Source organism: Trachemys scripta, chromosome 9 (genome assembly GCF_013100865.1).
Source record: "Trachemys scripta elegans isolate TJP31775 chromosome 9, CAS_Tse_1.0, whole genome shotgun sequence".
Taxonomy (NCBI): domain Eukaryota; kingdom Metazoa; phylum Chordata; order Testudines; family Emydidae; genus Trachemys; species Trachemys scripta.
In genome coordinates, this window is record NC_048306.1 from 7,146,854 (window position 1) to 7,174,536 (window position 27,683).

The following is a 27,683-nucleotide window of genomic DNA, read 5'->3' on the forward strand; positions in this document are numbered from 1 at the left end:
CTGCGGGGCCCCTATGAGAGTTTTTTGGGACCCCTGGAGCGGGGTCCTTCACTCGCTGCGGGGGACCTGGAAAACTCTCGCGGGGCCCGGGCCCCCAGAGCGTCTTCCGCTCTGGGTCTTTGGCGGCAGTTTGGTGGCGGGGGGTCCTTCTGCTCCAGGACCCGCCGCCGAAGTACCCTGAAGACCCGTGGCGGGGGGTCCTTCTGCCCTGGGACTCGCCGCCAAAGTGCCGGGTCTGTGGCGGCAATGCGGTGGCAGGGGCTCCCTGCCACCGAAGACCCCAGGCCCCCTGAATCCTCTGGGAGGTCCTGAGGCCATGTACTTAAAAAAACACACCACTGCCCAAAGATTCCTGCCCCCAGAATAGTGTGATGGAGAAATCTAAACATCCATGACTTTGTAATCCCAAACCAGCTTTACCTTTGCCAGGCAATGCATACAGCCTTCTTGCTCAAATGAGGCGTGTTCCAGATTCTCATATCCCTTCAAGCTCTGAATCTGTGGCACAGGCAAAATCTTCTCTCAACCCCGAAAGATGACCAGCTGTATCTCAAAGTATCCACCATTTGCAGTGGTTTAAGTCCAGACTGAGTATCTTTCCGAAAGATACGCTATAGCTCGAACAGAATGTATGGGCTTGATGCAGGAATCACTAGGGAGATTTTTGACCTGTGCTATGCAGGATGTCCAATTACATGGTCATATGATCCCTTCTGGCCTTAAAAATCTATGAATTCAGGAAGCCCCAGTAGCAGCTGTAGCAAAGTCAAGCCAACCAGGAGCTTAACTACACTGCCATTAATACCACTACCAAGCCAGATAGGATAGGGCAGATGGGTTCCACCCTGGCAACGAGTGAGTTAGAGAGCCTGTGGACCAAGTTGACCCCACCTCCCTACTCCTGCCGCCAACCTCCAGGCAGGGAGAGGGGAGTTAAAAGGAGGAGACAGCTCAGTTCAAGGCTGACCAGGAGAAAGAGACCAGAGCCTTGCTACTGCCTCAACAGGGGAAACCTGGTTCCAGCCAAGAGCCAGAACCTGCTTTTTGCCTGGATGAGCCATTTGGTGGATAGGAGAACTAGGCCCAAGAAGACAGAGGCAAGCTCAGAGCAGAAGAGTGGGGTCCTGCCAATGGACAAAACTGACTTTGACGTTCATACTTTTCCTGTTTTGGACTCTCACACCCAGGAAGTGGCAGGACTCAAGTGTGCCAGAGCTGAAGGATATTGGACCTGTGAGGGATGACAACTGATGGTCGGGAACGCTCAGCAGGGAGAGTCATGCCCCGACGGGCAGCAAGGGGGTGTTGTCTACACAATGTGACTACCCCAAACAATGAAGGTTTGGAGGAAGATGCAGTTCAGTACTGGGAAGTAAGAAAGTGCTCCCTTCTGCTGTGGTGACCACTTTATTCCCTGCTGATGATGGGATATTAGCAGTCATCCAAATGGCAAGAGGCAGGCAAATGTTTCTCCTCTTCTCCCTGGTGGGGTCAATTGACAACTTGAGGAGGAAGCTGAATCATCGCTCCCAAAGCACTTGGTAATGTGGGAGAGATGCATTTATGGGGGGAGGGGGAGAAAGGTGGGGAAAAATTAGTTACACAAAGTGAGCATATTCTAAGCTTTAGCCTGAAGAGAACTTCAACAGGCTTGGGATATCAACTCCTTAAAATAGGTGCACCTAATGGAAACAGACAGTTCTGAACAGCATGAACCACCCTGAGAGGCCACTCAATAGAACTACTTGTGACACAAGAGATGGCCTAAAGAAGCAGCCATCAAGATCTATTTCTGCCACAGGAAGGCACCGCTTCAGCCATCTGCACTCAGCAACCTTTGCCACGCTAGTTCTTTTCCGAGGAAAAACAGATTTGCTCTAGTTTCTCTCTGCCAGGGCCAAGTTTCTGGAGAGGCTTCTTAGTGGAGCTAGAAATAAACGTGAATTAGAGAGCGCTCGAGCGCCTGATTCTACTCCCATCAAAGTCAATGGCAAAACTGCCTCTGTCAATGACTGCAGCAAGGTATCTAGAGCTGCATTAGATAGGAAAGATTAGAAAGCATATCAGCCCTCATGCTTCAGCCGCTTACTGCTTCTAGTTAAAATTTCTCTTTGGGCATGTTTACCTCGCATGTCAATGATAGGGTTTCTTGTACCTTCCTTTGAAGCATCTGGTGCTGGGCCCCATCAGTTCTCTCCGTAGCAATTTCTGATCCTGTGCAGCTATTCCTATGTTCGTATCGCTTCGCTAGGAACAAGATCAGACCTTTTCAATAAGAAAAGTATTTAAAGCCCTGTGGCATATCTTTAACTGATGGCCTTAACAGTCCTAGACTAATTGCCAGCCCATTTCAAGCTAATAATTGTGAGCTATTTCCTCACATGAATTTTCTATTAAAACAATAATAGACCTGTAATGAAATCTGGCCAATCAAGCACTCTTTATTGAATTGTCTTTAAATCACTCATTTTCTAGATTTCCTATAAAATTGCAACAGTACACAAAACAGCACTTTATTGCACTACATGGGAGCAAGGACTGATGGCAGCCGAATGGGTCCGAATCGTGAATCTTTTCAAATATGATCACCAAAGACAATGTTATGTATATGCTTGTGTGATAAGCACCTAGGGAAAGAACTCTTACAGGGGCAATAATATTAAAGCCACAAGATCACAGGTACCTGGTTTAGGAACATAAAAGACTGGAGGAGTCATCCAATCCAGTCCCTTGCTATCACAGACAACCCATCATATTTGCCCAATCATAAAGTTATCAAGCTCCATCTTAAAAGTAGTTGGGATGTTTGCCCCTTCCCCCTTCACTTCTATTAGGAGGCTGTTGCAGAATCTCATTCCTCTAAGTTAGCAGGGCCTGATGAAATACAGCGTAGAATACCCAAGGAGCTTACTGAGGGCATAGCTGAGCCATTAGCTATTATCTTTAAAAACTCATGGAAGATGGGAGATATTTCAGTGCACTGGAAGAGGGCAAATCTAGTGCCAATCTATAAAAAGGGGAGTAAGGACAACATGGTGAATTACAGACCAGTCAGCTTAATTTCAGTACCTGGAAAGATAATGGAGAAAATAATCAAGCAATCAATTTTCAAAACCTAGAAGAAAAGGTGATAAGTAAAAGTCACCATGAATTTGTCAAGAACAAATCACGTCAAACTACCTTATTAACTTTCTTTCAAGCCTTGTGAATAAAGGAGATGGGGTATATCTCTTGACTTTAGTAAGACTTTTGGCACTGTTTCACATGACTGTCTCAAACAAACCAGGGAAATATAACCTAGATGGAGCTACTATAAGGTGGGTGCATAAATGGTTGCAGAGTAGTCATCAGTGGTTCACAGTCAAGCTGGAAGGGCATAACGAGTGGGGTCCTACAGGGAACAGTCCTCAATCTGGTTCTGTTCAGTATCTCCATCAATGATTTAGATAATGACAGACACCTATAAAGTCTGTGGACAATACCAAGTTGGGAAAGGTTGCAAATGCTTTTGGAGGATAGGATTAAAATTCAAAATGATCTGGATAAACTGGAGAAATGATCTGAAATGAATAGGATGAAATTCAATAAGAACAAATGAAAAGTACTCCACTTAGGAAGGAACAATCAGTTGCGTGCACACCCAATGGGAAATGATTGTCTAGGAAGAAGTACTGTGGAAAAGGATCTGGGGGTTATAGTTGATCACAAACTAAATAGGAGTGAACAGTGTAACGCTGTTGCAAAAAAAGCAAACATCGTTCTGGGAGACGTCATCAGGAGTGTTGTAAGTATGACATGAGAAGCAATTATTCTTCTCTACTCGCCACTGATTAGGCCTCAACTGGAGTATTGTGTCCAGTTCTGGGCACCATATTTCAGGAAAGATGTGGACAAATTGGAGAAAGTCTAGAGAAGAGCAACAACAATGATGAAAGTTCTAGAAAACATGACCTATGAGGGAAGATTGAAAAAAATTGGGTTTGTTTATTTTGGAGAAGAGAAGACTGAGAGTGGACATGATCACAGCTTTCAAGTACATAACAGGCTGTGAGGAGGAGGAAGAAAAATTGTTCTCATTAACCTCTGAGGATAGGACAAGAAGCAATGAGCTTAAATTTCAGCATGGAAGGTTTAGGTTGGACATTAGAGACAACTTCCTAACCGTCAGGGTGGTTAAACACTGGACCAAATTGCCCAGGGAGGTTGTGGAGGTTGGAGGTTTTTAAGAACAGGTTAGACAAACAGTTGTCAGGAATGGTCTAGTTATTATGCAGTCCTGCCATAAGTTCAGAGCACTGGACTCGTGATCTATTGAGGTCCCTTTCAGTCCTACACTTCCATGATGGTTACACTTCTAATTTGCAGCCTAAATTTACTCTGGGCCAAATTATGCCAATTTGTTCTTGTGCTAGCATTGTCAGTTATCTTAAGTAAAATTAAGACCTCAAAAGGGGTGATGGATTCCATTATGTGGTGTCCATCATTCTCACCTGTTTAGAGAAAAGTGCATCAAGGCAAACTCGTATGGTTAAAGACAATAGGCTGGCTGTTTTGGTAAACAACATTTTTATATTGGCAGGAGATTCTCCTCTGGCGTACAGCTGGCTGATTGCCTATGCCACCTCCTATGCTATCTCACTCACCTGGCATAAGGGGAAGGAGGGACTGTAATGGGGGACATGTCAGAGGTCATCTCTGCTGCATCTGATCCTCAGCTAATGTAGGGACCATCATGATCATCTAGTCTGACCTCCTGCACATCGCAGGCCACAAACCTTCGCCCACCCACACCTATAATAGACCCATCACCTCTGGCTGAGTTACTTAAGTCCTCAAATCTATGATTGAAAGACTTCAAGTTAGGGTATGTCTACACTACGAAATTAGTTCGAATTTATAGAAGCCGGTTTTATTGAAATCGGTTGTATACAGCCGATTGTGTATGTCCACACAATAAAATGCTCTAGGTGCTCTAGTCGGCAGACCGCGTCCACAGTACGAGGCTAGCGTCGACTTCCGGAGCATTGCACTATGGGTAGCTATCCCACAGCTATCCCACAGTTCCCGCAGTCTCCGCCTCCCCTTGGAATTCTGGGTTGAGATCCCAATGCCCGGATGATGCAAAACAGTGTCGCGGGCGGTTCTGGGTACATGTCGTCAGGCCCCTCCCTCCCCCGTCACAGCAACGGCAGACAATAGATTCGCGCCTTTTTATCTGGGTTACCTGGGTTACCTGTGCAGACAACATGGAGCCCGCTCAGCACAGCTGAGCTCACCGTCACCATATGTCCTCTTGGTGCCGGCAGACGTGGAACTGCATTGCTACACAGCAGCAGCTGCTAACTGCCTTTTGGCGGTAGACGGTGCAGTAGACTGGTAGCCTTCATCGGCGATCTGGGTGCTGGCAGCCGTGGGGCTTGCCTTTTGGCAGTAAATGATGTATTATGACTGTTAGCCGGCCTATTACAAGTCGGGTCATCGCACGTTAGCAGAGTCTTCCCTGAGCAGCCGATCGTGCAATAGGCCTGAAGACCATCGTCATACACCGCCCCGTATTTGCTGCCAAGCACCCAGAAAGATGCCGAGGGCTATCAGTCACGCTGCACCGTCGTCTTAAGATGTAAAAAAATAGATTTTCTCTGTATTCATTTGCTTCCCCCTCCCTCCATCAAATCAACGGCCTGCTAAACCCAGGGTTTTCAGTTTAATCTTTGGGGGGGACCAGTCTGTGACAGTTGTTTGTGTCTCTCCCTGATGCACAGCCACCGTTCTTTATTTTAATTCCCTGTGCCTGTACGCCATGTCGTCACTCGGCCCCCCTCCCTCCTTCCCCTAGGCCGTCAGATACTACGTTTGCGCCACAGCTCGAGCCGAGAAGCGGTTCGCGCCTTTTCTTTGAATTCTGGGTTGAGATCCCAATGCCCGGATGATGCAAAACAGTGTCGCGGGCGGTTCTGGGTACATGTCGTCAGGCCCCTCCCCCCTCGTCACAGCAACGGCAGACAATAGATTCGCGCCTTTTTACCTGGGTTACCTGTGCAGACAACATACCACGGCAAGCATGGAGCCCGCTCAGCTCAGCTGAGCTCACCGTCACCATATGTCCTCTGGGTGCCGGCAGACGTGGGACTGCATTGCTACACAGCAGCAGCTGCTAACTGCCTTTTGGCGGTAGACGGTGTAGCATGAGTGATAGCCGTGGGGCTGGCAGCCGTAGTGCTGCATTGCACCAGCCCCTTGCAGGCGATGGTATATTATGACTGGTACCCGTCGTCGTCGTACTGGTATGGCTGTCAATCATGGCCACCTGGGCAGACATGCTACTGTTTCGATGATGACGGTTACCAGTCATAATATACTATTTTCTGCCAATTGCCCAATATTGTCTGCTAAGCACCCAGAAGAGGCCGAGGGCGATGCTGGGTGCTGGCGGACGTGGGGCTGGCAGACGTGGGGCTGCATTGCTACACAGCAGCAGCCCCTTGCCTTTTGGCAGATGATGGTATATTATGATTGGTACCCATCATCATCGTACTGGTATGGCTGTCACTCATGCTGCAGCGTCGGCTGCCACCTTAAGATGTAAAAAATAGATTTGTTCTGTGTTCATTTGCTTCCCCTTCCTCCGTGAAATCAACGGCCTGCTAAGCCCAGGGTTTCCAGTTTAATCTTTGGGGGGACCATTCTGTGTGACAGTTGTTTGTGTATCTCCCTGTTCCTGTACCTGTACGCCATGTCGTCACTCGGCCCTCCCTCCCGCCCTCCCTCCTTCTCCTGGTCCATCAGATACTACTTTCGCGCCTTTTTTCTGACCAGGCGCCATAGCTAGCACTGGGATCATGGAGCCCGCTCAGATCACCGCGGCAATTATGAGCACTATGAACACCACGCGCATTGTCCTGGAGTATATGCAGAGCCAGAACATGCCAAGGCGAAACCCGGACCAGGCGAGGAGGCGATTGCAGCGCGGCGACGAGAGTGATGAGGAAATTGACATGGACATAGACCTCTCACAAGGCACAGGCCCCAGCAATGTGGAAATCATGGTGTCACTGGGGCAGGTTGATACCGTGGAACGCCGATTCTGGGCCCGGGAAACAAGCACAGACTGGTGGGATCGCATCGTGCTGCAGGTATGGGACGATTCCCAGTGGCTGCGAAACTTTCGCATGCGTAAGGGCACTTTCATGGAACTTTGTGACTTGCTTTCCCCTGCCCTGAAACGCCAGGATACCAAGATGAGAGCAGCCCTCACAGTTGAGAAGCGAGTGGCGATAGCCCTGTGGAAGCTTGCAACGCCAGACAGCTACCGGTCAGTCGGGAATCAATTTGGAGTGGGCAAATCTACGGTGGGGGCTGCTGTGATCCAATTTGCCAGGGCAATGAAAGACCTGGTGATAGCAAGGGTAGTGACTCTGGGCAACGTGCAGTCAATAGTGGATGCTTTTGCTGAAATGGGATTCCCAAACTGTGGCGGAGCCATAGACGGAACCCATATCCCTATCTTGTCACCGGAGCACCAAGCCACCGACTACGTAAACCGCAAGGGGTACTTTTCAATGCTGCTGCAAGCCCTGGTGGATCACAAGGGACGTTTCACCAACATCAACGTGGGATGGCCGGGAAAGGTACATGATGCTCGCGTCTTCAGGAACTCTGCTCTGTTTCGAAAGCTGGAGGAAGGGACTTTTTTCCCGGACCAGAAAGTGACCATTGGGGATGTTGAAATGCCTATCGTGATCCTTGGGGACCCAGCCTACCCCTTAATGCCATGGCTCATGAAGCCATACACAGGCAGCCTGGACAGTAGTCAGGACCTGTTCAACTACAGGCTGAGCAAGTGCCGAATGGTGGTGGAATGTGCATTTGGACGTTTAAAAGCGCGCTGGCGCAGCTTACTGACTCGCTCAGACCTCAGCGAAAAGAATATCCCCATTGTTATTGCTGCTTGCTGTGCGCTCCACAATATCTGTGAGAGTAAGGGGGAGACCTTTATGGCGGGGTGGGAGGTTGAGGCAACTCGCCTGGCCGCTGATTACGCGCAGCCAGACACCAGGGCGGTTAGAGGAGCACAGCAGGGCGCGGTGCGCATCAGAGAAGCTTTGAAAACGAGTTTTGTGACTGGCCAGGCTACTGTGTGAAACTTCTGTTTGTTTCTCCTTGATGAACCCTCCAACCCCCCCCCCGACCCGGTTCACTCTACTTCCCTGTAAACCAACCACCCCACCCCACCCTCCCCTCCCCTCCCGCTTGCAGAGGCAATAAAGTCATTGTTTTTTCACATTCATGCATTCTTTATTAGTTCCTTACAGAGGTAGGGGGATAATTGCCAAGGTAGCTGGGATGGGTGGGGGAGGAGGGATGGAAAAGGACACACTGCATTTTAAAACTTTAACTCTTATTGAAGGCCAGCCTTCTGATGCTTGGGCGATCATCTGGGGTGGAGTGACTGGGTGGACGGAGGCCCCCCCACCGTGTTCTTGGGCGTCTGGGTGAGGAGGCTATGGAACTTGGGGAGGAGGGCTGTTGGTTACACAGGGGCTGTAGCGGCGGTCTCTGCTCCTGCTGCCTTTCCTGCAACTCAACCATACGCTCGAGCATATCACTTTGATGCTCCAGCAGACGGAGCATTGCCTCTTGCCGTCTGTCTGCAAGCTGACACCACCTATCGTCTTCAGCCCGCCACTTGCTCTGTTCTTCCCGCGATTCAGCCCGCCACCTCTCCTCTCGTTCATATTGGGCTTTTCTCATCTCCGACATTGACTGCCTCCACGCATTCTGCTGTGCTCTATCAGCCTGGGCGGACATCTGCAGCTCCGTGAACATCTCGTCCCTCGTCTTACGTTTTCTCTTTCTAATGTTCACGAGCCTCTGCGAAGGAGAAACATTTGCAGCTGGTGGAGGAGAAGGGAGAGGTGGTTAAAAAAGACACATTTTAGGGAACAATGGGTACACTCTTTCATTACAAGGTCGCATATTTCGGCTTGCAGGCAGCCATCGTAGGCCACAGTGTTTTGGCTTTTTTAACCTTCTTAACATGCGGGAAAGGTTGCAAACAGCAGCACATTTCCCATATCGAGGATGAATTGGGTTGTCCATTTAAAATGGGGTTTCAATGTAAAAGGAGGGGGCTGAGGTTTCCCGGTTAACATGCGGCACAAACACAAGTAAACCACCCCCCCCCCACACACACACACGATTCTCTGGGATGATCACTTCACCCCTCCCCCCCACCACGTGGTTAACAGCGGGGAACATTTCTGGTCAGAAGAGCAGGAACGGGCGCCTCTTAATGTCCCCCTTAATAAAATCACCCCATTTCAACCAGGAGAGCTTTCTGGAGATGTCCCTGGAGGATTTCCGCTCCATCCCCATACACGTTAACAGACTTGCTTGCTTTTTTTTTTGTAATGTTTACAAATATTTACAAAGTTACACTCACCAGAGGTCTCCTGTGTGCCCTGAGGGTCTTGGGTGAGTTCGGGAGTTACTGGTTCCAGGTCCAGGGTCACAAACATATCCTGGCTGTTGGGGAAACCGGTTTCTCCGCTTCCTTGCTGCTGTGAGCTACCTACAGTACCTCCATCGTCATCTTCCTTGTTCCCCGAACCGTCTTCCCTGTGTGTTTCTCCAGTGAGAGAGTCATAGCACACGGTTGGGGTAGTGGTGGCTGCACCCCCTAGGATCGCGTGCAGCTCCGCGTAGTAGCGGCAAGTTTGCGGCTCTGCCCCGGACCTTCCGTTTGCTTCTCTGGCTTTGTGGTAGGCTTGCCGTAGCTCCTTAATTTTCACACAGCACTGCTGTGTGTCCCTGTTATGGCCTCGGTCCTTCATGGCCTTGGAGATCTTTTCTAATACTTTTCCATTTCTTTTACTGCTACAGAGTTCAGCTATCACTGCTTCATCTCCCCATATGGCGAGCAGATCTCGTACCTCCCGTTCGGTCCATGCTGGAGCTCTTTTGCGATCCTGGGAGGACTCCATGACGGTTACCTGTGCTGATGAGCTCTGCGTGGTCACCTGTGCTCTCCACGCTGGGCAAACAGGAAATGAAATTCAAACCTTCGCGGGTCTTTTCCTGTCTACCTGGTCAGTGCATCTGAGTTGAGAGCGCTGTCCAGAGCGGTCACAATGAAGCACTGTGGGATAGCTCCCGGAGGCCAATAACATCGAATTCCGTCCACACTACCCCAATTCCGACCCGCAAAGGCCGGTTTTATCGCTAATCCCCTCGTCGGAGGTGGTGTAAAGAAACCGGTTTAAAGGGCCCTTTAAGTCGAAAGAAAGGGCCTCGTTGTGTGGACGTGTCCAGGCTTAATTCGGTTTAACGCTGCTAAAGTCGACCTAAACCCGTAGTGTAGACCAGGCCTTAGAGAATCCAGCACTTACACCAGCTTAAACCTGCAAGTGAATCATGCCCCATGCTGCAGAGGAAGACGAACCCCACCCCGCAGGGTCTCTGCCAATCTGACCCAGAAGAAAATTCCTTCCCAACTCCAAATATGGCATTCAGACTCTAAGCCTGTGGGCAAGACTCAGCACCAGACAGCTGGGAAAACATCCTCTGTAGTAACTCAGAGCCCTGCCCATCTAACATCCTATCACCAGCCATTGAGATATTTGCTACTAGCAGTTGCAGATTGGCTAGATGCCATTGTAGGCAGTTGAATCATACGATCCCCTCCATAAAAGTATCAAGCTCAGTCTTGAAGCCAGTCAGGTTTTTGGTCCCCGCTGCTCCCTTGGGAAGGCTGTTCCAGAACGTCACCCCTCCAATGGTTAGACACCTTAATTTAATTTCAAGCCTAAACTTATTGATGGCCAGTTTATATCCATTTGTTCTTGTGTCCACTTTGGTGCTTAACTTAAGTAACTCCTCTCTCTCTCTGGTATTTATCTCTCTGATTTATTTATAGAGAGCAGTATCTCCCCTCAGCCTTCTTTTGGTTAAGCTAAGCAAGCCAAGCTTTTTGAGTCTCCTCTCGTAAGGTAGGTTTTCCGTTCCTCTGGTCATCCTAGTAATTCTTCTCTGCATCTGTTCCAGTTTGCTGGAACTACATGAACCTGAGCCAGGAAACCATAACCAGCTCCCTGTGGCTGCACCTTTCCACTACTTGAGCACTGGTCAAACATAGTGGAAAAAATCAAGGCTAATATTATAAAGCAGTATATCTGACATGGTAAAAATACCTTCTTAGATGAAATTCAGCACTTACTTACTGATAATTACTCACTTTTCTTAGTTTTGACCCACCCCACCTCCAGCTTTATATTCTTTGAACACAAAGCTCTGGTGTGCCACTGGTGTTTGGGGTCTGACGTACTTATGCTAATGGGAGTTAAGGGCATAACTCGCTCTCACAGCAGTAGGAGAGTAAGAGCCATCATATCAGTGTGGTAAAATACATTTAAAAAGAGCAGTGTCCTCAAATGTAATTGCCCCAGGTCACTATCTGGTTCAGCAGGGCCTCCGCACTGGAAGATGGCATAGCATGGTTGCAAGCCTCCTTCCTTAGGAACTATAGAGACCTTCCCACCTTATGATGATGGTGATGGAGGAAAATAATCCTGATTGCTTCTCTTATATGTCACTTTATATCGGTCAGATTCTTTGCAAACTTTATCTAAATTAATCCTCACTAGTAAACTAAACCATGAGATTTCTGGCGGCTGAGAAGTTGCCCGGGGTGAAACACAACTGGGGCAGAATATATCACTGAAGCAGTCCTGTGTTTAGAGCATTGAACTACAGCTCTTTTTCTCCTCTTCCCCCACTAAAAGAAATCTAAACCTGGAAACAATTGTACTTAGGACTGTCAGGCGATTAAAAAAATTAATTGTGATTAATCGCACTGTTAAATAATAGAATACCATTTATTTAAATATTTTTGGATGTTTTCTACATTTTCAAATATATTGATTTCAATTACCACATATAATACGAAGTATATAGTGCTCACTTTATATTTTTTATTACAAATTATGCACAGTAAAAAACAAAATAAATAGTATTTTTCAGTTCACCTCATACAAGTTCGGTAGTGCAATGTCTATCGTGAAAGTGCAACTTAGAAATGTAGATTTTTTTTTTTGTTCCATAACTGCACTCAAAAACAAAACAATGTAAAACTTTAGAGCCTACAAGTCCACTCAATGCTACTTCTTGTTCAGCCAATCGCTCAGACAAACAAGTTTGTTCACATTTACGGGAAATAATGCTCTCCGCTTCTAATTTATAATGTTACGTGAAAGTGAGAACAGGCGTTTGCATGGCACTTTTGTAGCTGACATTGCAAGGTAATTGTATGCTAAACATTCATTTGCCTTTTCATGCTTTGGCTACCATTCCAGGGGACATGCTTCCATACTGATGACACTCATTTTATAAAAAAAAAATGCGTTAATTAAATTTTTGACTGAACTCCTTGTGGGAAAATTTTATCTCTTGCTCTGTTTTATCCCCATTCTGCCATATATTTCATGTTATAGCAATCTCGGATGATGACCCAGCACATGTGCTCATTTTAAGAACACTTTCACTGCAGATTTCACAAAATGCAAAGAAGGTACCAATGTGAGATTTCTCAAGATAGCTACAGCACTCAACCCAAGGTTAATCATCTGAAGTGCCTTCCAAAATCTGAGAGGGACGAGGTGTGGAGCATGCTTTCAGAAGTCTTAAAAGAGCAACACTCCAATGTGGAAACTACAGAATTGACCCACCAAAAAAAGAAAATCAATCTTCTGCTGGTGGCATCTGACTCAGAGGGTGAAAATGAATATGTGTCGATCCAAACTGCTTTGGATCGTTACTGAGCAGAACCCGTCCTCAGCATGGACGCATGTCTCCTGGAATGGTGGTTGAAGCATGAAAGGACATATGAATATTTAGTGCATCTGGCACATAAATATCTTGTGATGCTGGCTACAACAGTGCCATGAAAATGCCCGTTCTCACTTTCAGGTGACGTAAACAAGAAGCTGGCAGCATTATCTCCTGTAAATGTGAACAAACTTGTTTGTCTGAGCGATTGGCTCAACAAGAAGTAGGACTGAGTGGACTTGTAGGCTCTAAAGTTTTACATTGTTCTGTTTTTGAGTGCAGTTATGTAACATTTGTAAGTTGCCCTTTCATGATAAAGAAATTGCAGTATAGTACTTGTATGAGGTGAATTGAAAAACTATTTTTTGTTTATCCTTTTTACAGTGCAAATATTTGTAGTAAAAAATATAAAGTGAGCAGTGTATACTTTGTATTCTGTGTTGTAATTGAAATCAATATATTTGAAAATGTAGAAAGACACCCAAAACATTTAATAAATTTCTATTGGTATTCTGTTTAACAGTGTGACTAAAATTGCAATTAATTTTTTTAATCTCAATTAATTCGAGTTAATCGTGTGAGTTAACTGTGATTAATCAACAGCCCTAATTGTACCACATGAACTCTTGGAATATGAGAGAGCATGCATCAAGGTGGCTAAAGATAAAAGGTAAACCAGCATGGGACTATCATTTGCTATATCAGAGCTGTCAGTGAAGGAGTTGTTGCTAGTCAGTTCCATCTTATTCAAAAACTCAGACTTAGCTTTTTGGGATGTGAAAATGTATGTGAAGCCAGTCAAAGAAATCTTTAATTTATCCAGGAAAGAAAAAGTGAATCTCATTAGAGTTGTCAGGTCTCCTTAGAGATTTCTTAACTGTCCCAGTTGATTCTTTTTTTCAACCTAGTGCATGCAAAATTGAGACTCTAGCATCACTAGATAATACCGTCTCCATTTTCTTGGCAACCTTGTGAGTATCATATTTGTAGTGTGAGTGAAGCATGTAGTTGAAGATTGATTTCCCTGCCACCACCCTCCTCTCACAAAGTTTTCTTTAAAGATGCAAAACTAATAACATCAAACTCCATACCATTCTAGAGAACTTAAGCGCACAGAGTTTTGGGCATCTATTTCCTAGCCAGCACAGGGTGCCATCTGCTCTGATATTGTTCAAGTCACTAGTTCTGCAGAAAGTATACCTCTGCTTTGAAAGGTTAGCTGTGTGTCTTTCTCCAGTTTTGTTCATATGAACACATTCTGTTTTCCAAACTTGAAACTCTTCACTAAGAACCTCTCTAGAGGTGAGTCAGGTGATTAACTCATTCATATTCCCCTATAACTTCTGAGACTTTCACCTTTCCCTGGAAAGATTGAGAGGTTGTGTTCAGGCATGATGCCTCTTTCCCAGCAAAATAATCTCCAGCTATCAGTCTGTTACACTGACTAGTGGATCTCTGAGCTAGATCCCATTGTGTTACTCATTTCCTCTTTTTAATAGCCCCATCTTCTCTTCTTGCAAGATCATTTCTTTCTGGGTTTCTTCTTTCTCTGCGTTCTTCCTTTCGTCTACAGCCTTAGTTTCACTGTTGCTTTTTCTGCTTCTGTCTTTCCTTTTCTCTCTTGTCCTATCAGAAAGCTCATTTCTTCTCTTCCATCTTCTAGAATCCTTTCTTTCTGGTTTCCAACACCATTGCTGAATCTACACCCCATTGAGAACCGCCTCTCCTCCATCAGCTGCTCAAAGATGCTATCTGTACTCATGGGCCTGATTCTCCATGCCAGCTAGGAAGAAGCAACATTCTAAAACTTAGACTAGGCGTCGCCCATTAGCTTCAATGGGACAAAAATGTTGTTTTGCCCTTGACTTCAATTGGACCAGGGTTTGGCCCTCAAAAGATTCAGTTCTAGTTTACTTAAGATGTTTCAGCTCAATAAGTTAGTGCCAGATCTCGGTGAAGCCAGCAGGAGTTTTGTTATTGACTTGCATGAGAGCAGTTAAAATTCTCCCAAATACATTTCCCGCCATCCATACTCTGAAGGTTACTCGGGAATGAAGGAAAACAAGCTGGGCATCGGATACTGATAAAACAGGAGACTTGTACAGATCTCTAACTACATAATAAAATTACTTATTTCATACACACACACACACGGTGAACTACATGTATGGGGAGTTGTGTAATAAACGTAATATTCTTATGGATAATCTACTTGTTCTCTTCTTAAGTGTAATAAGTAACCTTATTTAAGCCTCCACTGAACATCCTAGCCATGATGGTTGAACAACATCATTCTGATTTTCTTCAATATAGGAGGGCTGTATCGGAGCAGTACAACCTATTGCTTAAGGATCCTGAGGACAGAAGAATTACTGTCATCCTGAGGTTATTCAGTGCCACTGACCTTTTAGCTATATAGCTATGGATTGTGATAGTGGCAGTCTTTCCCAGTAGCACATTTTCTAGATGCCTGGTTGTTTAGCATTGACATGTGCACCTAGATTCCAGTCAGTGCACACACACCAAAGGAAAGCACAGAAAAGTATCTTCCTCTTTGATGTCAGTCATTGAGTTCATCAGTGTGTCCACTGTAGGCTTTCTTGACAAAGAATAATTCTGATCCTTTTTCTTCTCCAGGATTGAAAACTTGACAAGCTGTATGTGATTCAAATTAATAATGAAGATGGTTGCTAGGCTGTCACATTCAGAGGTTGTTAAATGCCCAAATATCCTCACTCTGTTAATGAGCTCGGTTCTGTATCTTTAAATAATATTTGCTAGCGTGCAGCATTTCCCATCTACTCAGTGGTTTATAATCTTTCCACCCAAAATCAGCCTGATCCTTTCTTTCTAAAAACTACAAGATTGTGCTCATCAGCACTGAACAAACCATTTGATATGATGGACCACTGTATTTAAGACACTAAGGCCTTGGCTACACTTGGGACTTCCCAGCGCTGTCGCGGCCACCAGCGCTGCGAGAGCTCTCTTGCAGCACTGTATGTACTCCACCTCTCCGAGGGGAGTAGCTTGCAGCGCTGTGAGGAAGCGTGCAGCGCTGCAGGCTCTGATCACACTGGCGCTTTACAGCGCTGCACTCGCTGAGCTCGGGGTGGGGGGGGCATTTTCACACCCCTGAGCGCAGCAAGTTGCAGTGCTGTACAGCGCCAGTGTAGCCAAGTCCTAAGATAGTGAAGTAAAACAATAATCTGTGGGAATTCAAAGCTGCAGGGAAAGTTCACCATGTCTCTTTTAATAATGTGGCAATGAAAATATTGCAGCTTTCTCTTTTTTGACTTGAGGGAATAAGGCCTTCACTTGATGCCTTTGGAATCTCATTGCTAAGAGTGGATTCCCCTTCATCACCCAGAGGCACACTAATATAGCTCCCCTTCACGCTGCTAGCTGCTTTTTCCAACCAGACAGTTGTTTGCATGTGTAAGCAGAGTCTGAATGAGCTCTCCCCTGATATCTAGCGATGAGCTGGGGGAAAGACTTCAGGAGCAGACCACATTTGCATTGCTGAACACCTAGGCAGAGTAGGTGTGTCAGAGAATAATGCTAATGTGAACAATTTGGGGTTACAATTCTCTTCGGTATTGAATGCAGGAGTAATGAAATGTTGTCATCCTTATTGTATGAGTAAAGGGCTGCAGAATGGTGCTTAGCATGCCCTGATTGAGGGGTTCATCCTAAGCTGACCCTCGCTTGCTAGGCAGTGGGTAGGCATGCCAAATCCCCCTGAAAGTCAGATGTGGTTGGGGATTCTGCTTAAAGAGTTCTAGACACGATTTGACTGTCCCTGTGCTAGTGTTTCAAGACTGAGCTGACAGGACTCAGGGGAGAGTCCCTGTTTTTGTTCAATGATCACTAGAGCTGACAATCACTAATGAGCAGGTCTAGGGGCTAAGCCATACACCTGGCATGCAAACAGTGTTGAACTGAAGGACAAAGCAGAGGCGTCACTAGCAATGAGGTTCCCCAGTGATATCACTAAGAGCTGGGCTAAGTGGTGAAGTTCAGAACGTGGCACCTCTGAAATGGGAAGCAGGGGCAGGGAGAACAGAAGCAGCATCAGTGACCAGCTGCAGAGGTAGTGGCAGATGCACTACTCAGCCACCGCACCCCAGCCTGTGCCGGCCTCTGACTCCCAGCTCGGCCTTCTCACTGCAACTCTGGCTAACCGTGGGGCTTGTGACCCCCAGCTCTGACGCTTGGCTTTGCTCCCAGACCCGCCCTGTCTGACTCCAGTTCTAACTTTGCTCCAACCATTAGGCAAGACTACCCACTAAGGTTGATCGGAACACCCAGTCAAAAAGCGACCCTGGCGGCTCCAGTCAGCATTGCTGACCAGGCCATTAAAAGTCCGGTTGGTGGCACAAGCAGGCTCCGTGTGACTCCTGGGAAGCTGCCGGCATCTCCCTCTGGCTCCTAGGCTGAGGGACAGCCATGGGGGCTCTGTACACTGCCCCCAGTCCTAGTTCAGCTGGTCCCGTTAGCCAGGAACCGTGGCCAATGGGATCTGAGGGGGCGGTGCGTGCAAGCGCGGGCAGCATGGAGAGTCACATGATTGCACCTCTGCTTAGGAGCCAGAGGGAGATGTAGTCAGCTTCCCGGGAGCTGCCTGAGGTAAATGCTGCCTGTAGCCTGCATCCCGCACTCCCTCCTATGCCCCTGCCCTAGCCGGAGCCCCCTCCTGCACCCCAAACCCCAGCCCCACCCCAGAGACCGCACCCCCAGCTGGAACCTTTCCCCCCTGCACCCTGCCCCAATCTGGATCCCTCTTCTGCACTCTGAACCCCTCATTTCTGTTCCCACTCTGGAACCCATACCCCCTGCCCAGAGCCTGTATCCACTTCATATCTCAACCTCAGTCCAGAGCCCTCTCCTGCACCCCAAACTCCTCAGCTCCAGCCCCAGCCCCAGCCCAGAGCCCATATTCGTAGCTGGAGCCCTCACTGGCACTCCCTCCCCCCTGCCCAAGCCCGGTGAAAATGAGCAAGTGAGGGAGAGCAAGCGATGGAGGGAGAGAGATGCAATGGGTGGGGCGTGGCCTCATAAAAGGGGCGGGTCAGGGGGCAGCGCAAGGGTGTTCAGTTTTCTGCAAATAGAAAGTTGGCAACCCCACGACCCAGTTGCTGACCACTCCTGCTTTTAGGTGCTCTCTCCTGGGCTCATGAGTGGATGCCTGAGTCTCCCACTAAACCAAGAGACTATGAGAGAATATGGGAGTCATACTTTATCCCCACCAATTTCCCTTCTCCCTTCTCTCAGCGAGATTACCCTGCCCATGGCTAAGGCACTCTACATGAGGCCATGAACTAAGGAGCTGAGGTGGGAGCTAAGGCCTGCCCCTGCTGCTGATGTGGCCCTTTGTGCAGCTCCTCCTGCAGCATCCCTAATAACTCAAAGCAGCAGCTCTTTTTCTAGCCTTTCCCCCCACTCCCCGCTACCAGCCCCACAGCACCAGGTTCAGGACAGCAGCTGCTTCTCGCCCCCTGCCATTTTTCTGCCTCTGCTGAGTACCCCTCAGGGTTGCCAGGCAGAACGCTCGGTTGAAAAGGGAGCCCCCTCCTGCAGCCTGAACCCCTCATTTGTGGCACTACTCCAGAGCCTGCAATTCCAGCCCAGAGCCCATACCCCCTCCCACACCCCAACCCCCCTGCCCCAGCCTGGTGAAAATAAGCAAGTGTGGGGGAGAGTGAGCAACGGAGGGAGGGGGATGGAGTGAGCAGGGGTGGAGCCTCTGAGAAGGGGCGGGGCAAAGGTGTTCGGTTTTCTGCAAATAGAAAGTTGGCAACCGTATGCCCCTGAGATCTGAAGGCTCCAGCTCCTTCTCGCACTCTCTACTCTAGTTTCTTGCTGCTGCTTACCACCCCTTAGTTTAACTGGGGAGAATCCTCCTGTATCCCGAGGGAAAATGCCCACAGGGGGAAGAGGCCACACAGTGATATGAATAGCTTCTTACAGTACTTAAAGAATCAGGACTATTGCTTCAATTTGGGGCCTATTTTCAAGGCAATGGATTTCTGTAACAAGAGAGCACCGTCTGAATGTAGTGAGGATTTCCACATCTCTACCAGTGGGCAGAGCCTACACAATGCAACAGGCCAGATTTCTGCACTGTATGTGGCGTCAGGGCCTGTGACAAAGCCAGTCTCTGAGCAACCTAACCAATGCAGCTGGTCTGTAGTGGGCTGCGTGGTAGGCTACACTGCCTGATGGGTGGGACGAGTGATGGGTGAGAGAGCTCCTATTCCCAGCTTCCTTCTGGCCCTGCCCCTGCCTTGCCGGCTCTGACCCTGGCTCTGATGCCCGACTTCTGACTCAGATCTGGCCTCTGACTCCAGCTCTGTTTCCTGGCTACCAACTCCTGCTTCAACCACTAGGCACGGCGGCCCACATCCCAGTCTCTGACACTGTGCTTTTGCTTCATGACCCCGGTTGCACACTGTTACACATGAAAGAAGCTTTAATATTCTTTCTTCTGCAGCTATCACTATTCTTAGCATTATTCCTACGGGCTGCATTATGTCTGGGTTTAGGGATAAGTACCATGAGAAAAGAATAGATACTGAGAGGTGAAGTGATTTTCCACCTACTGTACTGTAGGTGGGATAATTATCTTGAGCAATTAATTTCTCCCCCCCCCCCCCCCCCAGGAATGCACGGATGTCCCAAGGAGAGAGAAAAGTAGGTCGGCTCATTATTCCTACTGCACTGACTCAGCAATGCTCTCGCCATTTTCGTTTCAGCACCACAGTTGCTGAACAGAGAACACGGGAGGAGATATTGACATCTTGTAGGTCAGCAAAACCATCGGATGTTGAAATAAAAACATGCGTATTCACAACGGCCAGTTGTCTTCAAACTGCACAGGATAAAAAAAAGCCCAGCTGCCCTTACTTTTCAGGCCTTGGTCTGTCTCTCTCTCGCTCTTTTTAAAGTATATTTTAAAGTGAATTTAGAACTCCTGAAAGATGCTGGATTGATGGCCCTAGAGACTGAGACACTTCTGCTGGCGTGTCTGATTTGGAGGGACTATCCAGATGAATAAGATGGGATTTCAGTCCTTGGTCTCTGTATTTGAACTGACAAGAGGGGTGTCATGAGGGTGATCTGTGGATGACCCTTCTCCTCTGGGAAATGGAATGAGACTATTTAAATTGGCCACTGAACCACCTCCAGGTAGTAATGGCTTCAGGCTGGATATGAACACGTGTTCTAGAGGGAAGGATTCTCGAGTCCATTAGCAATCCCCTGAGCCCTATAGCGTCCTCTCTCTATTTTCTTGATGTACCAGTCAGTACATTGGTACACATTACACTGTGGCCAACATTTGTCCTAGTCCCAGCTGGGAGCTGGTTTAGATCTTAGCAACACAATCTGAAAACTCAGACAGAGCCCGACTGAGCCTTGCCATTCTGCAGGGTCTTTGATTCTGCACTCCTCTTAGGGCAAGATTCTCTTTGAGGAGGCTGGTGGTTCCTTTAAGTTATGGTTCAAGACACACATGCAAGTCTAACATACATACAAGTGACCAGAGTCACAAGGGTCATTAGGGACTTACTCCACTGCACCTTTCCATACCTGCACAGCTGAAGTCCCTGCATTCTCCAGAGCAATAAGTGCTCCCCTTGGGGGTACAGAGGAGGTGGGCTATTGTGCAGTGGTGAGCTAGCCACCGCAAAGATAAAGGCCCACCTGTGCCAGAGAGTGCTTTCTTGGGGGCTTCTCCAGGGCTGCAGAATGGACTCCCACAGGAACCAAGACCTACCTTGAACATCACCACCTTCCTTTCCAAGTGCAAGGTGTACTTCTTGTTACCTTGCCTTCAGCCCACTCACCCACTAAATAAATTTATTTAAAACTCAAATTTCCCCTTGGAGCAGAAAAAAAGGAGGGAGGGCCAAATGCCAAAGAGATCTAGTATTATTCCACGTATAACCCTTCTGCCAGGTGTGTTGGCAGCACTAAGGGCCAGGTTCAATAGCTAGGGGTTCCTCTTACCAATACAAAAACAGAAGCAGCTCGAGCCCCCACCCAGTAATCTGGGAAAATTAACCACCAGCTCTGGGCACCTCTACAAGGCAACACTTCCCCACTCTCAAGGGCTGAGTCTATGTGAAATAAAATAAAACTTGCATTAAAAGGGAAAAGGAACCCACCCTTAATTTGAGAAGACACCACAACCACGAGTCATAAGCATGTAATCACAAGCAAACACCGACCTCACAATACTTTGGGCAGCATCCTTTGCCTCAGTCTCCCACCTTACAGCAGGAATGTCCAAGAAACGAATGATTCCTTAACATACCACTCGCCTTTCCCTCCACAGCACCCCGCTCACAGTTGTTTGTCCTTGGTCAGTGAAGAGCCAGAGTTCAGAGGGGCATTCATGTGGGTTCACCTCCCACCTCTGGAGCACGGCTAGTGACACAGGGACAGGACCAAGTGCAGGTTAGTAGTGTGTCAAGTAGCCACTGTACTGCTGCTGCTTCTGAGCTTAAATATCAGCCTGCTGCCTCCTGAAACCAACCAGACAGCTTCTATCAGGACCAGCTGCTCTCTTTAGATGGATGGAGACAGGATCTCCTGCTGGCTGGCCCCAGACAGGAGCTTCTGGAAGAAAATGGGTGACTTACCAGGCATGCACCTGACCAGCTGCAGTTGAATTTGAGAAATCATGGTGTCTTTTTTTTTTTTTTTTTTTTTTTTTTAAACTCAGAAAAGGTTTCAGAGACAGGCCGAGGTTACGTTTGTTGGCTAGATGTGGGTGGATACTAGGAAAACCTGTCCACAGATGCAGGCTAAATCCAACCTGCAAATCAGTCCAGCTATTTTGAATTTCTTTTCTGCCCGTTTGGATGTCTGGTTTATGCTTGTGCGGATGTTCAGAGAGAGAGATTTTGCGTGAATGCAGGTAACCAGTGTGTCTGATTGCAGGCCCACTGCTACCGTAGACTGGTAAAGAGGGTTTGGAGGTGAAGCTGTTTGGAAGCAGGACAGAGAGAGAGAGAGAGAGAGAGACAGTGTTAACATGATAAACAACTCAGTGACCGCTGGTCATAGTATACCTCTACCCCGAAATAACGCTGTCCTCGGGAGCCAAAAAATCTTACAGCGTTATAGGTGAAACCGCGTTATATTGAACTTCCTTTGATCCGCTGGAGCGTGCAGCCCCGCCCCCCCGGAGTGCTGCTTTACCGCGTTATATCCGAATTCGTGTTATATCGGGGTAGAGGTGTACCATGAGCAGCAGTGAGTCAGAGAGAGAGAGAGAACTGTGACACTTGTCTGCCTCAAGTGAAGCACCAAAAACTAATGGGCACTATTGAAAATGCATGCCCTAACCTCCGTCTAAATTTCTCCATTTATAGAATAGGGCTTCATTTTGGTGAATCCTTTTGAGATCTTTGGCTGAAATGTGTTATATAAACACATTGTGGTGGTGTTGTTGATCCAAAACTTGCAATCTGTATTAGGGTCAAAATCCCAATTGATTTTAATGAGAATTTTGAAGTAAGAATTCCAGGGTTTAGTTCATTATTATAAACCAGAGTACAAGAGAGCAGACAGCATTGTTACCAGTAGATTCAGGAAAGAACATATCCGGGTACAATATTTTTGCAGAATTATAGCAGCGTTCTTGTAAGCACAACAAACAACCTGAAACTAGGCACTGGAACTGTAGCAATATTCCAAAAACTGTCAGGCCTTGTTTTATGTGCATCATAAACTCTTTTGGTCAAGGACTTCCTCAGCTAAAAAACACCAGGCACAGGGCCTAATTGGCACTGTCAAACAAAATCTGTTGCTCTTTTTTTGCTCAGCAAAGGTACATGCAAGGCACTAAAAGCCCTGAAACAAGACTCCTCAAAAGTCATTTTAAAAAATGACAAACTTACAAAGTGAAATCCCATTTGAGATGTTAGAGAGGTTCTAGAAACAGCAATGAGTTCTGCATGATTGCTTCCTAACCCAAAATATAACCATTTCCAATGTTTTTGCTTTCAGTGAGCAGCTAAGGGTTGATTAAAAGTCTTGTTAGCATTTTGAAGCCCTTCGAGGTATGATTCATTAAGTCAATTCAGAGACAGCCAAACTCTGAATGTTTGATTTCTGTTTGTGTTCCATGGGCAGGAGATCACCACCAACCACAAACTACACACATGCCAGTTTGAATACGCAAAGGAAAATGCCTGCTCTCTCTTGGCAGAGGGAATCAAAGGTTAGACTATAAGGACCATATGTCCCTTTTTAAAATAAGAAATATGAACTGGTATAATCCATTTGCCATGATAACACACTACAATATACATGTGGCATTGGTAAGAAGGTATGGCAAGGAACGGCTGTTGGAATTACTAATATTTGGAATTATTAATATGGGAAACCACCAAACACTATTTTAATGATAAATTCCTTTATTAAATCCAAAGGCCAAATGGTACTTATACGTTGTTCTAAGCATGCCCCAAATACCTAAAATAGGGTTGCCAACCCTCCAGGATTGGCCTGGAGTCTCCACGAATTAAAGATTAATCCTTAATTAAAGATTATGTCATGTGATGAAATCTCCAGGAATACATCCAACCAAAATTGGAAAGCCTACCTAAATAAGAAGCAATTTACTGCATCCAAACAGTAACAAAATATTTATAAGCATTTGACCATGATAATTAAAAATGGGCTACCCCCAGGGGTGCTTTGATCCATATTGGTCAGCTCCAGCATGATCAGGCAGATATGAGCAATGAACCCTCTAACAGCTGACTTCTTATACCTTTTAACAAACAAGTGATGCCATCGCCAATTATTGACTTTAGCTAAAAAAACAATCTGAGACAGTTCACCCTTATTTCCAGTCTTAATTCAGAGAAGAGTTACAAACTGCTTTCTTCCCAAGGCCTTTCCTCCTTATCTCCTTCCCAATTTGCTGCTGACCAACAGCTTTTTTTGTTGCACCTAGGTTCACAGAAGGAGATAACACTGGTATGAAGGTCCATGTTGGCTCTTTTTAAGACTGATTCTCTTTCTTTTCTCTTTTGCTTTCTCTTTCTTTTATTTAAGACCATCTGCAGTTCACCGCTCCAGGCCAGTGGGGGCTGCGGGAAGCGGCGCGGGACAAGGGATTTGCTGGCCACACTTCCCGCAGCCCCCATTGCCTGGAGCAGCGAACCGCAGCCAGTAGGAGCCGCGATAGGCTGAACCTGCGGACCAGTCAGGTAAACAAACCGGCCCGGCCCGCCAGGGGCTTTCCCTGCACAAGTGGCGACCCCAGTTTGAGAACCACTGGGCTAGAAGGAAGGATCGGCTTAAGGTTAAACGTAAGGTACTGCCCTGGGACTTGAGATCTGGAGTCAATACCTGTGTCTGTCACAAACTCTCTATGTGACCTTGCATAAGTCATCTTATCTCATCCTTCTCTACCTCACAAAGGTGTTGAGATGATAGTATATTTGAAGTGTTCAGACACTAGGCTGTAGCAGGCTACACGTAGTAGGTCAGAGGTTGTACATTCCATATTGAAAAGAAAAGAAAAGAAGCTCAGACACTCTGCTCTTGCCAGTCACAGAGGATTATCTACCCTCCTTGGAAAAGAAGCAAAGGGTCACAGTGCCGATAAGCCCCAAACCACAAGAGCAAAAAGGACACTCTTGATTTGTGCATCTGTTTGTGAGGCAGATATAATTATAGGGGACTGTGCATTTCTTAGCCTTGGCATGGCTGTTTACAATAAAAAGATACTTTAAAAAAGCCATGTAGAATATGACAAAAATTAGTCATAGAAGCTGTAAGAAGAAATAAAGCATTTTTCGATAAATTATGCTCAAAGCATGCAGTAAAAAGCCAAAGATCTAAGCTAAAGTTCCTGTTTCTTATTTCAGTGTATTTTATTATTATTATTTATAATTTGAATATAGATTGTATTGTTGCCCCTTTTGGACATGAGCATAGTCAAAGTTTGGGATCCTGGAGTTGCTCCAGTTGGGCGCTTGGTATGCTGAAGCTTGGTATTTTCTTTCATGCAATCTTGTTCATTCACAAGGAATGTATGAAGTCCTGCTTCTGCAAACACAGGAGGAACCAAGGAGTAGTTTCTTTGCTTACAGCCCCAATCCTCCTTAGACAGCCCAGGCCCTTCTTCCAGGGTCACACTGTGCTTATAGATTTCTGCTTGGATTTCTTCAGGTTGTTTCTCTCTCTCTCTCTGATTTTTGTTCTGCCTCTACCCCACACTTTCCTCAAAACAACACTCATCAAAAACTCCTCCAGCCCTACAGTCCAAAAATCCTGGGAGGGTTCACCTAAACCTTTTGTGTTAAGTGAGGGCTTGTGATTAACTTATCCCTACAGTTATTTTAATTGATGGGTGTGAATGCAACCTTCAATCTCAACAAGGTTTTACCTCAACCCATAACAAGCTTTCACCCAGCTCATAATGATATATCATAGAAATAATTCAATATATATTTCAACAAATAACAAATGAATGGTATGGTAGCAAGGTCTCCTCCAAGTTAGTCTGACCCTCTTTGCTAGGTTCATTAAGTAGCAAGTTAATATGTTTGATCCAAGATACCCATGAAGGGCCCAATCCTGCCAGCACTTAGGCATGCTGAACAACTTTACTCTCACAAATCCCATTCATGGATTTAGGTGATTCTGAGTAAGTGAAGTCACTCATGCATACGTGCTAGCAGGACTGGACCCTAAAGGATCAAACCCCCTTCTCTGAGGGCATGGTTCAATGAAATGGGGGAGTGGCTGGTACGTGACTGCTCTGAAGATCTTTGGAGTGACTAGCAACCAGTTCAGCTTTTAAGCTAGCCCTTTGGCTGTTCTGATTTGTCTGGAGTATGGGCGAATAGTGGCGGCGGGTCTTCAAAGATGAGCTTTACCCCACCTCTCTAGTGCCCCCTTCTCTGACTCAAGCTGTAGGGTCTCCATGGCCATAGCAGAGTCTCTGGGCAAGAGGTTTTAAGTTAAGAGAGCAGGGGAACCCACTGCCCTCAGTGTTTAAGTTTTTGACTCAGGGTGTCAGTGTTGATCAGTCCAAGTTGTGACTGTCCACGGTGTGGTTGGGAGGGAACAGATATATATTTCTTTACCTCTGCGGACCATTTAAGCGATGTTGTCATTCCAAATCAAAGTCTCAGGGATGGTTTGCATAGCAAAACAGTAAAGCATCTATAACTCTAACAGCCTCTGAGGAGAAGTCACATAACCGTACAATTTAACATAAATCTTCCAGCTAACCCTGAACACATTTAAAGTTGCTTATTGTTATTAGTCTCACTGTTGCATAGCTTCATCATTTTCCTCAGCCTCCTCTGAGGCTCCTGCCTGTGATTTCTCTTGAAGTCTACATTAGACATTCTGCCTCAGCGCTATTCTGGGAAACGTCAGTCTCATTCTCAGCAACAAACTCGGCCTTGCAAAGAACAAACTGGAGGATTCTGCCCCTCTTATGGAAACCTTTTAAAATAAGTGTTAAATCACCAATGACTTTCTCATGGTTGGGTGGACAAGCTATAGTCAGGAAAAAGTTTTATCTCCCACCTTGCATGCACCCATAGCATCACGTGCTAATTACAGGATTATGGTACATTCAGTAAATAAATAACTGATATACGACAGCCTTTACCCTTCTTCACTACCAGATTTTTTGTCATTTTTTTTTTAAATAATGTTTTTAATAGAGGTGGGAAAATACTACTAAAACTTGTGTGCGAATATTGCTAACAAAGAGGTTTCAACTGCATTTGCATTCTGCGTGGGGTTACTTTCCACAAATATTCTAGCAAACATGCTTCATGGGAGGAATGTTAGGAGGAACAGTGGATTGTATGTGAAGCTGTAGAAGGCATATTTTGTGTTTCCTAAACATGTGTGGTTGAGCTCATTAGCTAGTGTCAACAAGCCTAGCTCCATTGACCTCAACAAACAAGGCCAAATTACATCAGTTGAGGATCTGCTGTGAGCACCAGAGAGCTCATTCTGGACATGACCCATTGAATCCATGGAAAGACTAAAAATGGGCTTCAGGTTCTCTAAGGCCTTGTCTACACTACGAGAGTAGTTCGATTTTACTTAAATCGAATTTTTGGAATCGATATTGCAAAGTCGAACGTGTGTGTCCACACTAAGGACAGTAATTCGACTTTGTGAGTCCACACTAACGGGGAAAGCGTCGACATTGGAAGCGGTGCACTGAGGGCAGCTATCCCACAGTTCCCGGAGTCCCCGCCGCCCATTGGAATTCTGGGTGGAGCCGCAAATGCCTTCTGGGTAAAAAAAAAAGGGGCCAGGGTGCTTTTGGGTAACTGTCGTCATCCGTCCATCACTCCCGCCCTCCCTCCCTCCCTGAAAGCGCCGACGGGAAATCATTTCGCGCACTTTTCCAGTCATTGACAGCGCGGACGCCACAGCACTGTGAGCATGGAGCCCGCTGCAACCATCGCTGCAGTTGTGGCCGCTCTCAACGCCTCGCAGCTTATCATACAGGTTGCCCTGAGGCAGATGCAGAAAAGTCAGGCGAGGAGGCTACGTCAACGCGGTGATGGCCTGAAGTCTGAGAGTAGCACAGACCTCTCAGAAAGCAGGGGACCCAGCGCCGAGGACATCACGGTGGCAATGGGTCATGTTGATGCTGTGAAACGGCGATTCTGGGCACGGGAAACAAGCACTGAGTGGTGGGACCGCATAGTGCTGCAGGTCTGGGATGAATCACAGTGGCTGCGAAACTTCCGCATGCGGAAGGGAACTTTCCTTGAACTTTGTGAGTTGCTGTCCCCTGCCCTGAAGCGCAATGACACCCGGATGCGAGCAGCCCTGACTGTCCAGAAGCGAGTGGC